The sequence below is a fragment of the Palaemon carinicauda genome, chromosome 24 (assembly GCF_036898095.1).
Source record: "Palaemon carinicauda isolate YSFRI2023 chromosome 24, ASM3689809v2, whole genome shotgun sequence".
Classification (NCBI taxonomy): domain Eukaryota; kingdom Metazoa; phylum Arthropoda; class Malacostraca; order Decapoda; family Palaemonidae; genus Palaemon; species Palaemon carinicauda.
Window position 1 is genome coordinate 60,174,485 of NC_090748.1, and position 14,357 is coordinate 60,188,841.

Genomic DNA, 14,357 nt, shown 5'->3' on the forward strand with positions numbered 1-14,357 from the left:
GGAATTATGTTCATAGCTTATGAAAATTAGTTCGTCACGATCTGCTCTTCAGCAGTGTATGTTTGAGCTTTTTCTTCTTTGCTCAGAAAATGTTTCTTTTTCAGCTGAGTTCAGCTGTCTGCGTTTCCAATTCATAGTCATCAACCAACGGTAGTCTAACCGTTTCCCCGGAAACTACCTTTCTTATTTCAAGAGAAAGCAGATGGCGAATATTGTTTATGGAAATTTGTTGGTGAAAGGTCTTTTGTATTGAATGATGGTGAGGAAAGTAGATTGGCAATTTTTTTTGCGAAGTGGAGGGAAATCAAACTATTTACTTATCAGTTTGAATGATAATAAAAAGTATCATACTTTTGTTAATAGCTCATAGAAATCATAATCTCAAAGTTTAATGAACGGTTGCAAATCCAAAATGAAAACTATGATTTTAGATATAGAATAGGAAATTATCGATATGCTTGTGAGAATTGACTCATATGTAAGGATTCAAAATATTTTTCACATTTACTCTTGGTTATATTTACGGTAAAAAGAAAAATGAGAAACAAACAAGTTTAACTGTGAAAATAAGATTGGAAAGTGATGCTTTATTTATTTGCAAATACTGTACCGTATATTATCAGTTGAATATTTTCACAGTTTTTCATCATTGTGTATTATAGTATTTGTATAAGAGAGAGAGAGAGAGAGAGAGAGAGAGAGAGAGAGAGAGAGAGAGAGAGAGAGAGAGAGAGAGAGAGAGAGAGAGAGTAGTGGACCTAACACAATTAGTTAATTCAACAACAAAAGACCAGCATCGGGACAATAGAATTGGGTCATTTGAGAAATCTCATTTTGTTTACAATGGTTCACATTTGTTCCCTTCATTAATAACTCACTCTGAATTATATTAATTGAATTTACTTGCATAGTGAACGTTTAAAGGCGAAACCTTAGATTACTTCCTTGATTAAAATGACTTAGAATTAAATGTATAATTAATCTCGGGAAGTTACTGCTAAACTTAAAAGAAATGCTCATATCCCTATATAATAAAGAGCAAGTGTGTGATAATATATATATATATATATATATATATATATATATATATATATATATATAGATAGATAGATAGATAGATAGATAGATAATGTGTGTATATATATATATATATATATATATATATATATATATATATATATATATATATATATATATATGTCACTCATGGGGAAAGAGGAAATAGTCATAACCTGGTGACAGGTTCACTCGGAAACCACACAATCCCACATATTACCAAACCAGCGGCTTGTAGAAAATAAAGAGGAATTGGTTGGGAATGGCTGAATCATTGTGTGTGCGTGTGTTTACACATCTATCTGAATATTTAGACGTCATTTTAGACGCCCCTGGTACATTAGTCCATTGTTGATTAACAAGATATCTTTAAACAGCCAGCACCTTTACTTAGATAACAAACCAGTATCCTTCATAACGTTTAAAAATAACTCATTCCTGCTTCTTATAACACATTAAAACGACAAACAATTATATAGCGAATTATTTTGTAAAGAAGTAGTCATAGAATGTGTTACAAAATCACAAATATTTGAAGGAAATACTGTTGCTTTTATTAAAATCCTAGTCTTAGGGGTTTTTGACATTAATGCTTTTTGAAGCGTTTCTTTATTTGTACTTATCATCAAAAATTACTTTATAAAGATTAGTTTGAAAGTTAAGACTATTGCTGTTGATTATTGAGAAATTTTACGTAGGAGTATTGTTTTCGAATTTCTTTTCGCACCCCGCTGTTTAAAACCCTGGATAGGTACGGTCCTCGGACACCCCTTTAAGGGTATACTCGGACGCGAACGACCCCGACGCCAAAAAAAATTCTTGAAAAATCAGTTTTTGCAGTAACCTCCTTTTTTCTTTTGCCAAAAAAAACATCAATGAATGCTTAAAACAACTGTAAAGATAAATACTACTCATCTGCAGAAAAACTATTTATTATAAATATTTTAAAAAATTAAGTAGAAAAAAAAAAGACCTGACATAAAAATTCATAAAAAAAAAGTTTATACATATATACACAAATCCTTTTAGGAATTGATTCTTGAATGTTTAGGACACATCTTGATGTATTTTGGATGAAGTCAGACCCATGGAGGTGAAGATCTGAAATGAGAAAAAAAGGGTAACTTTTTTTGGCCAAAAAAAATTGTCCAAATTTCATGAATTTTTTTGGGTACCCAAATGAAATAGGAAGTGGCTAATTTTTTTAGGGAATAAACATATGTTATCCTAAAATAGAAATATGTAAAAAAATCTTCATTATTTTGTAAATTACATTTATATCAGGGGCCATATCTAAAGGTAATTTTTTGAGTACTTGGAAATTTCGTAAAAAAATACATATATTTAATATATAATATGATATTTATGCAGGTAAAAATATACCAAAATATCACAAATTCTATAGGGAACAAGAATATATATAGATAGGGCAGCTTACGCTTCGGATATGTCCACAAAATGGCCGCCAACCACACTGACTCAGACTCCCTAATCTGCCACTTGAAATGTAGGAAGGGTATGTCAATTTCAAGGTGTTATTTACTAATCTAATTATTATTGGATATGCATAAAAATTGTATGGTGGGTTGCTGGATAATTGTCGATTATTTTACGAATATAAAATTAAAATTCTGACTCAAAAAAATTTTTTTGAAGGGAAATAAAATCGAAAAAAAAATGTAAAACAATATTTTAGCTAAAAAAATTTGATGATATTCAATCAAAAAAAAAGTAAACAAAATTTTCCGACAAATAAACATCTAGAGGAATCATTACTCTGTGATAGTTCCTTAGTACGTAGTAATTTTGAAAGAATTGGGAAAAAACGAAAAAATGGCAATCACCGGAAAATCGAACACATACCTATATATACGCCATATCTGGCTAAAAAAAAGATAGGCATGGGTAGCCAGATCATCTAGAAACACTTTCCAACACTATAAAAATATAAGTTTTGCGACACTACTTGCCAATTCCTTACGGTAACATGACTAAGCAAAAAAATGCAAAACAAATAAAAAGGGTCACTCGTGGAAAAATGGCCATTCTAATATACGGCATTTCAGAAAAAAAAAAATTTCAGCCACGTGCTAGGCAAACCATCAAGGCATATTTTCCGACAAATAAACATATAAATGAAATATTACTCTGTGATAGTTCCTTAGTACGTAGTAATTTTGAAAGAAATGGGAAAAAACGAAAAAATGGCAATCACAGGAAAATCGAACACATACTTATATATACGCCATATCTGGCTAAAAAAAAATAGGCATGGGTAGCCAGATCATCTAGAAACACTTTCCAACACTATAAAAATATAAGTTTTGCGACACTACTTGCCAATTCCTTACGGTAACATGACTAAGCAAAAAAATGCAAAACAAATAAAAAGGGGCACTCGCGGAAAAATGCCCAACATTCTAATATACGGCATCTCAGATAAAAAAAAAAGACATGCACGTGTTAGCCCAACCATCAAGGCACACTTTCTAACACATAAACATGAAAAAAAAATCAATAATATACGGCAATTCCTTACTACGTAGTAAATTTTTACAAATATTGAAAAAAAAACAGAAATTGGCAACCGCAGTTAAATACCCAATATACCAATAACTACGTCGTATCTGACAAAAACAAAATCACGCATGGGTAGCCAGATCATCTAGACACACTTTCCAACATTAAAAAAGCAAAAGTTTTACGACACTATTTCGCAATATCTTACGGAAAAATGACTTGGCAAAAAAATTAAAAAAAATTAAAAGGGGACACTCGCGGTAAAATGCCCGACATTCTAATATACGACATCTCAGATAAAAAAAAAGACATGCACGTGTTAGCCCAACCATCAAGGCACACTTTCTAACACATAAACATGAAAAAAAAATGAATAATATACGGCAATTCCTTACTACGTAGTAATTTTTACAAATATTGAAAAAAAAACAGAAATTGGTAACCGCAGTTAAATACCCAATATACCAATAACTACGTCGTATCTGACAAAAACAAAGTCATGCATGGGTAGCCAGATCATCTAGACACACTTTCCAACACTAAACAAGCAAAAGTTTTACGACACTATTTGGCAATATCTTACGGAAAAATGACTTGGCAAAAAAATGAAAAAAAATGAAAAAGGGGCACTCGCGGTAAAATGGTCCTCGTGGTGATGAACGACATTTTAACTAAAAAAAAAAACATGCACATGGTAGCCAAACAATCCACCAAGACTTTCCACAACTGATAACCTATACAAGTTGCACCATTCTACGACAATTTCATAATACGTAATAACTTTGATAATTATGCAAACTACCTCAGAAGGGTAAACTCGGACGCGAACGACCCCGACGCGTCTCAGAAATCGGGGAAGGAGTACAGCTACAGCAATGCACATCTGGACACTACTAGAGCGTGTAGGGGAGACACCTCCTGCAGGTCGATCACCCACAAATTCAGTCACAGGGGTGAGTCACGTGAGAAAAACCTGTTTTTTTTTGACGCTCGGGGTCGCAAACGACCCACCGTACCTATCCAGGGTATAACGCATTTCTATTTCTATTATTTTTATTCTCATCATCATCTTTAGTATTATTATGAAATACCGCATAATAATAATAACAATAATAATAATAATAATAATAATGATAATAATAATAAAATCATTATTATTATTATTATTATTATTATTATTATTATTATTATTATTATTAGTTAACTTCAATTTATTCACCCGCTTGTTTTCATCGAGTAAATAAAACCTTTCATTAATTTTATATATATTCCAAGAAAATTAAAACCAACTGGCAATGATTTAGGTAGCCAAGTATAAACGTCAACGAGGAGATTCATGGGAACCGAGTTTATGTAAGGTTCATGGCATGAAGTTACACAACCTCACTAACAATTTTACCTAATGTCTCTGTGACTGTCACAATTGACCGGTTTTGTGTTCGTACATCAACGTATGAAAATTTTACCCGGTGACAATGTTGTGAGCCGTAAAAGAAAAAGAAAAATAACTATGGATGTACTTGCACCGAACATGTGACGGTTGAAAAGTACCGGTAACGAACATGTAACTCACTGTTACAGTTCAACCAGCCAAATGTATCCGAATGAGTGACGAACAACAAACGAACACGGACCGTCCAATCGGGACGTAGACAGGATGCATTTTGGAATAACCAAACACATAAACATAATGGACATTATGGGGCACGTTTTCATTTCTTGTGGGAAGGTCCCTCTGAGCATTGTTCATATGCATTTCTGCTTAGAGTTAGGCGGCCCTATAACCTGATAACCAATGTTAATGGAAAATTGTCTGAGTCTGATTTTGAACCTGGGATAAACATGTTCTGCCGGTAGTCAGTGCCTGGCTTCCCCTGTAGTTATCCAGCAAGTGTTCTACAGGTATTCTCTATTGATCAGTTCTGTACGTTTTATCTGTTTTTCAACTTGTTTGTCTATACGTCGTGCACGGAGTTATTCCTGCAGGCATCCTGTGTTTGTCCGCTAGGTGTACATTTAAGTTGTGGTTGATGCGTGGCATATGTGGTCCAGTTCCATCTACGGACTGAACAAAGGTAGGACGATTTTATTTTTTTCCAAGGAACAATGTATCCCCTTTCTCCCTGTAGGCTACACTTACACGATATAAATAGAAGAATTGCGAATAATTGCAGGACAAAATGAACATATACAGGACAATCAACGAGTATAATTTTTTTTCTTTTTCGTCAATGTCCGTTTCAGTATTTGCGCATGCACAGAAGCCAAATTTTTCTAACAGGTGCAAGTGGACTCGCCGCACATCAATTGACATGAAACGTATGTTCCGTACAGAACCCTAACATAAAACAAATATTGACAAACATGACCACATAATCAAGTATATCACCTGTTTCAAGTTCGGACGCTCAATCTGGCCAAGTATGACAGAGGCATAAGGATGAGGGTATTGGGGGTTCATAAGTCAACTTTTAGGGTGATCAGCAGCCATTACCAAGTCCTCCATGGGTCCTAGCTTGGCGTAGAGATGCCTTTAAAACTTTGGGCATGTGTACATGTTTGGTCTCTTGGCCATTTTGCAACAGTGCTAACACTTGTCTTTTGATTGATTAAGCTTTAGAAGACGTAAACTCGAGAACGTAGTAAAGATATTTACATTGGAAACGATGAATAGATATCCATTTAAAGTTCCTCTATTTGAACGAATTTAAACATTATAATCACGACTCCGTTGATTACAACTCCTTGAAATTAATATATATATTGGCCTAAATAAAATAATCTTTGAAATTATATGGATATCTTTTGTAATAGATCTTTATATATATATATATATATATATATATATATATATATATATATATATATATATATATATATATATATATATATATATATATATATATATATATATATAGTAATTGGTGTTTTTACTTCGCTCTTAATAACGTACTTGAACAAGTCTAAAGAAATACGCAATATATAGCATTTTGCACAGACGTAATGGGAATTACTGTTATTGGATTTTAATTATTCTTGAGTAAGTTCTTTAGGTAGAAAGATTTCCTGATTTAACATTGTGGGGTTTAATATATAAACATTTATATGTACACGACGAAAAACACGTTGACTTGTAGTCAGACCGATGACAGAACAAAAGAATCCCCACATTTTCCAATATTATTATTATTATTATTATTATTATTATTATTATTATTATTAATACTTGCTAAGCTATAACCCTAGTGACATTAAACCTTCTTAGAAGTTAATAAGTGATATATTCATCATACGAATAATTAATCATGAAATGTAATTGATAATAATTGCAAAATGATATTTGCGCGAAATTTGTATGCTGATGCTTTATTTCTGAATTAAAATAAGGTAGACGACAGTTTATATATATAAAAAAAAAACTTTCCACGTTTTATCATTGAAATAATTTTTCACACAATTGACTTCAAATTAGTAGTGTCATTCTTACCAACCATGACGATGTAATCTGTAAAATAGTCAGGTCCGATTAATTTAGAAAATAATGAGACATTTTCGGTTTGCAAGTTCATCATAATTGTCATAGTCATTACAGGTACATTTTTAACAATGAAAAGTCCAATGGAATATGGATTTAAATTCTTTATATACAGCGGGTTTTAAAAGGAAAGGAAATTTTAGTCTGGGTTTACAATAGAATTTTATAGATCTACCCCTTGAAAAGAGAAGGAAACTTGGTGAATGAAATAGCAAAAGAATTGACTTGTAAACGTTGGATTTGATTTCCTAAAAGGTGATAAAAGCACGTCTTATAAACAGGAACAACATTTTAAGTGAAGTAAACTGTTGCTATTGAGAAACCATTATCTCTGTTAATATATATATGACAACTTATTCCCTTTAATATCAAAATTGTCGTTACCACCAGGTTTAGATGTTTTTGCTTATGTTTCAATGATTTTACCTATGTGATGACTACGAGACAAATGTAGCATCAATACTAACACTATTTCTAAAGCTATATGGTTGTGGCTCGGTATTTGAATATAGAAATTGCACGTGTGTTTTTTTACATTCTTATACATCTTGATGAAGATTGGTCGATTTCAATTCTCGGTACGAATACCTGCATTTGACAGGAATACGGTGATCAGAGTCTGACTTCAGTTATGTCTCTCTGGGTAGCCAGATAGGAGACTGGCTGTCCAAATTTGTTCCAATTCAGATGCTATTGAATCCTAGCGAGGAGGAAGAATTTGTTATGAAATTAATTTCCTTATTACTATATGTTATTAAGGTCAAGTAAATTTGTTATTATTATGTTTGAACCTCAGTATTTTTAAGATAATAAAGTACAGTATATCATTGAAAAAAAAAAACACTCATATGGCCACGGATTGCAAACTTACGCAAACTTTTCAGAGTTATGGCAGCCTATTATTTAATGAACACCCTTGGGTATTGCTACCCATTATAATATGAATATTGAAAATGTTGAGTCTTTGAATCTCTAAGAATTAATTTGCTCAACTTTTCAATGCATTTATGAGCAGTATCTGTAGCTAGGTTATTATAGCTTTTATATTTAGAGAACTGTTATGAGGCGTTTATTACTTGATTTCATTTTTTTTTTTTTATAAAAATCAAATCCATAAAAATTCTTTAGTTAAAGCTATCATTACCTTTAATAAAGCGATGTTACAGCTGAATTGATATAATAAGATAAATATCATTATGCGTGTGTCTCTTCTAAAGTTTAGGTGTTTAACGACAGGAAGAATCCTAAATCTATCATTTTCATAGTTTTATTTCTAAAGAAAATTTTGACCCATATATTCTCAGTCCGTTGAAAAATAGTATACCATGTAACACCATTTACTCGAACCATCCTTTGAATGCCCTATAACGAAAACGGGTTCGCTCGTCCTCCCATTTTCGCCAGAGTGAATAGTAATACACTTCATTCAGGACCCACACCTAATAGTTTACATACCAGATTCAATCCTTTCAAGAACCAATAGTCGATGTTATTGTTAGATGAAGCAGTTATAAGCATGGACTCTTTTCTGTGAAGTGCTGTGTGGCTCAGTAGTAGAATGGAATATTTGTTACTTTATATTTCTTTTTTTAATGCGTAACCATTTATAAGTAAGAAGAATAAAAGAAATTGAAAGAGAAATATAAAAATTCCCATAAGTGAGTATACCAAAAAATCAGCTAATGAATCGAAGTTGAATATGAAGCTAAGCACATTTCATTCATCGATAACCTTACCACAACCGCATATCTTAATGAAGAAATGTTTTTAAAAACTGTGATTCTGATTTATTTTCCTAATTTCTATTTTGTTTCCTCCTTCCCCGATTGCTTTTTATCAGCGGACGTTTATGGTAATTATTGCGTTTTACTTTCCCAGGACCTAGGGAATTTAGGATTATACTGAAAAAGGCTTGATTGCATTACTCTAATATATATATATATAAATATATATATATATATATATATATGCATATATATGCATATATATATATATATATATATATTATATATATATATGTATATATATTTATATATATGTGTGTGTGTATATATATACAGTGTGTGTATGGATATACGTATAAATATATATATATATATATATATATATATTATATATATATATATATATATATATGTGCGGGTGTGTGTGTGTGTATGGATGGATATACGTATAAATTATATATATATATATATATATATATAATCTATTTTTGGGTGAGGTAGCCATGTCGTCCTATTGGAAGTTCCTAAAAGGTAGCTTCCTAGGGTATATTTGACTACAGTGATATTCCCAGAGAATTTAACCTTAAGGTATCCAGAATTCTAACTCCTGGAGAGAATATCCCTAAATAATCTCACAGGGATATCGCATAATATCAGAGGACGTATTCTTGACACGTCACATAGCTATCTTTGACCCCAAACAGTATTAACGGTTCGAGGGGGATATAGTGACAAGAATCCGAAACGAGAATGAAAAGAGAGCCGCTCATGAGGCATCTCTCCTATTCCGTTTCCAGTGTGTATCTGATGAATGCGGTAGCGCCCTCTTCATTCCTTTTTTCGTGTAGCTCACCTACTCGGTGTTTTCCCTTGTGTTCTCTCGTTATTTTGTATTTAACATTTTGATGACTTCTCCGGCCTCTTCTGACTCTAGGAAGTTAAGTATTATCTTTACTATGTATAAATGTAAGCTCTTGTCATTTTTAATTAAATCAAAAGTGATTTTACCGTAAACAAGAGCTGTTGCCTACCGGAGGCATCCTGGATGCTATCGCTCGCTCTTATGGGTCATTTAGTTAGCTGGAGCGACGTTCCCGGTTTGTTACGCTTTAATAATTTAGCTATTTAGCTCTGCTAGGAATGCTTATATTATACCGTCAGTTTTAGCTCGGTGATTTCGACACGGGTCGAGGTACCGATCTTGCCCTTTGTGAGGCTTCGTAGCCTAGACGTCTGGCACTAGTACTTTCATGCATGATTTAAGTTTTTCCGAATGTTATTTTACTGAAGCTATAGGCAAATATTTTATACATGTAAGATATTGTTGAATGTTTTTTCTAAGATTGTATTCGAGAGAGTTTCGGTGATTTAGGTAATCGATTCTCATCTTACCTAGTCTAGTATTCTAGGTACAGTAGTATACTTTTGCACATCCCCGATTGTTCTTTTCTCCTCCGTAGGCTAAGTTCAATCCCTCTCTCCCTCTGTAAGCCTTCGGCTTAATCCTAGTGGTTCTATCTGTATAATAATTCAGGTATAACTATTCTTGGATATGTCTGTCCTGACCTGATAACCAGAGTGACTGGTTTTTTGGGTTAGGGCAGAACATCAGAGTTTCTAGTCTGTGGTCTGCTTCTTCCTAGCATAGAGAAAGAGTCTCCTTTGCTAGGTTAGGGGCGGACACAGGAAGCTTTGCTTCCCTAGTCCATATTGGAAGGATGATTCCTTCCTCTAGTGGCCTAGCAGACTGTCCTGTGTTTTTTTTCTCGGGCTGGAGAATGAGTTTTCTCGGTTGCCCAGCGAAATAACTTCACCTAACTTTGTTCTGGTTGGGAGGAGGTTAGCAAGTATTGCCAGTCTTCCTCCCTAATAGACAACTCTTGGTTAGGATGAGCTTCCCTAACGGCTGAGTGTGTCTCCTGCTAGAACGAAATCTATAGGACCCTTATCCCTTCCCCACCTCTCTTCTTTTATTTTCTTTTGGCCGCAGTCCTACTTCCGTACCTAGCATAGGTTAGGATGGAGGACAGGCTCAGCTCTCTGCCGGCTGGCACTACGTGTCGGCCGGCAGAGACCCTTTTTTCTTTGCAGAGTGAACCCTAGACCTCCCTTGGTCTCCCTTCCATGTCCGTCGGTAGAGCCCGGCAGACTATGGATTCTCTTGGAAGCCTGAATGTTACAGTCTTCCCCTCCATTAGTTCACTCTTTCTGGATGGAAGTTCGTATGGCAATGCCGCCTTATAACCTTACGTCCATACTGTTTTTCTGACTATTGTGTTGCACCCCTAACCCGGCTGCCGGCTTAACAGCCGACAGCCGGGCAGGTGGAGGTTCTCTGGTTCTTGGCTACTGTCGGTGGGCACGGATTTTATTACCTTTGCCTACCGGCAGGGGAAACACAGCCCGAATCTGCTGGCTACTACGATTAGTGGCCGGTAGCCGGGTTTTAGTGTTTTCAGCCGTCGGCTGGCAATGATTGCCGGCCGGCACACATTCGCGAATCAGTGGGCTGCCGCCTATTAGTTAAAGATAGTATATCTTTGAACTATACAGGGGTAGTTGCCGGCCGGCACGTGCAGGCGCACACCGGCACGTACCGGCGCGTGTTAGCCGGCACAACAGTATGCGATGTACAGTAGTTGCTGTATTCGTAATGTAGTACATACTGCATTAGCAGAAACTGCTGTACAGAGCTTGTGATAACACTAAAAGTGCTTCATCATACTTTATGTTATCTTGTGCAGCCTTTTGTTGAGACCGTACAATATATAGAAAGTAAGTTCTTTCTATATTCTTTCTATCCCGTATATTAAAACTTTATCTCAAGGTGTGAACTACACCTTAAATTTCCGTTTAGGAAATTACGTAAGGTATTCTAGAATAGAATTAACCATAGTTTTAATATCTCGGGAGGTTTCAGCAATACAAGTATGTGGTTTTCCTTCTAACTTTTATAGCTTTTCTATATAAGCTAAATGTCTCAATATAAGTGAAAGTCTTCACTTGATACTCATGGATTTTTCTTCCCTTCACAGGAGGACCATCTGAAGTGCGGGAGTGTGTTCTGTAATGTCCGCAGTAAGAACTTCTGTGGACATCAATATTACAGGAGGCACGCAGCTTGCGCAGCCTCCAGAGGTGTTCTCCGCTATTGGGACCCTCAGGTTTGTACAGTTTGTTCTAACCTGATAACCGAGGCTTTTGACGACCCTAAGTCACCGGAGTCAAGGGATGCTGCCAGGGAAACGTTACGATCCTGGGTGAGGGGTTTTCAGAAAAACACCTCAGGTCCCTACCTTCCAAATGAGAAGATGAGGGCCTACCTTTTCCCTAAAGCATCGGCTGATGCAATCATCCTCCAGCCTCATGTGGAGATACCAATTGCCCAGAATCCGGTAGATTCTGAAGTCTCAGTCGCCCTTCAAGACATCCAATTGGACGATAGGATGTCGGGGGTGTCGGATTCTACTGAGAAGGACCTTCTAGGAGAAGGTCACGAGAAGGAGCTGTTCCAGACTCCTCAAGTAGAAGAGCAAGAAATCGACGAAGTGTCGGTTACGTCGGTTCCGGACCCAGAACCTGTTCCTTCTACATCGTCTGCTATCCCAGATGAACTGGGAAGGACTCTTTCTTCCATTGTTGAGATGATCCAACAAATTCAAAGGAAGAATGATGAGAAGGAAGCTGCAATGAAACTGGAGTTACGTAGACTTGCAGCATCACGTGGGCCCCAGAAGCGGCTCAGCGTGAAGGATCTTCCTTTGTGCTCGGATACCAATCCTTGGAGGTATGCCGAACACATGCCAATGACAACCGGGGAAATCGTGATCACAGAAAAGTTGGGAGCAATTCCCCTGGAAGAAGTGGAATTTTGGCCCAACAAAGATTCTTATCTGGACTGCTATGTCCGTCTTAGGAAGGAGCCAGCCTTAAAGGAGGAGACGGAGCCGGAGGTCATAGTTTTTGACCATAGTAAAGCTCAGACGTTACTAACGAGCTCGATGAAAGAGAGGGGCTTCAGTAACTCAAAGGTGCCCACCTTGAGTGAGAAGCTTCCCTCCTTTATGGCCTCTCCTACCAGAGCCTTTCCCTTCTTGGAAAATGTATATTAGGCTGCCTTAAAAGCGGTGGAGGCAGGGAAACCATGCCCCTCCTTGGAGGAGTGCAAGCCGTTATATCTGACCTTGCCCTCGGACCAAGAAGACTGGAAGGACGTACACCTTACCTTCTCAGTCGGGAAACTGGAAGCTGATATTGCTGAACGCCAGTTCAGTGAGGCGCTTCCAAAACTGTCGGAGGTTCTCTTGCTTAGAGAGCAAGAGACAAGGGAAAGACTTGCGGCATCGATGTTGTTGCAAACGACACTAGAAACGATGGCAAGTGACCCCAAGAACCAGGACATGTTCATGGTTGTGGCCAAAACCCATCTGGCCACAGTTACGAAGGATTTCTATAGCTTTATTAAAGCTAGGAGAGCCTTTAGAGAGTTCATGTTCGCCTCGGTTGCAGTGAGGCATGAACCGAGGAAACTGATCTCCTCTTGTATTTGGGGTAAAGACCTCTTTCCCAATGAAGTGGTTAAAGAGGTAGTAGACAAGGCCGCCACAGAGAACCTTTTCAAAAAGTGGGGCCTAGATCTTAAGAGAAATTCTTTTCCGGATGAGGGTCCCCAACCCAAGAGAAAGACAAAAGGGCCTAGGCCATCCTCTCGGCCGGCTATACCCTACTGACAGTAACATCAACAACAACTTCCTGTGACCGCGGTGCCTCAGATAGTGGCACAACCACCAACCACGTACCATCTGGTACCTCAACAAACGGCGACACAGTCGCCAGTTCTTAACCCAGCCTCCGAAAGGCAGACTTCTTCCTTTCGTTCGAGAGCCAGAGGAAAAGCCAGAGGTTCTTCTAGACACCCTTCAAGAGGAAGGGGATCCAGGGGAGGACGCGGTCAAGGAGGCAAGGACTCAGGTCCACAACAGCAGAAGTAGATACTTCCAGTAGGAGGGAAATTACAGTTTTTTAGGGATCGCTGGACCTTCGATCCCTGGGCTCACAGCCTAAATAAGAATGGACTAGGTTAGAGCTGGAGCAGTCCTCCACCTCAATTTCCTCAATTCTTCCAACACTCAACCCCCTCTCTGAAAGAATATGTCCGAGAACTCTTAGACAAAAGAGTAATCCGGAAGATTAAGTCCATCAAATTCCAAGGAAGGCTGTTTTGTGTTCCAAAGAAGGACTCAGAAAAACTCAGTCATTCTAGACTTGTTGCCTCTCAACAAGTTCATAGTGAACTACAAGTTCAGAATGCTCACACTTCAGCACATAAGAAACCTACTGCCCAAAAGGGCATATGCTGGGTCTATAGATTTGTTTAACGCTTATTGGCACGTTCCAATTAATCGTCCCCTCTCCCCCTACCTAGGCTTCAAGTTACATTGATAACTTTACGCCTTCAGAACCATGCCTTTCGGGCTAAACATAGCCCCAAGGATTTTCACGAAGCTCGCGAACGCAGCCGT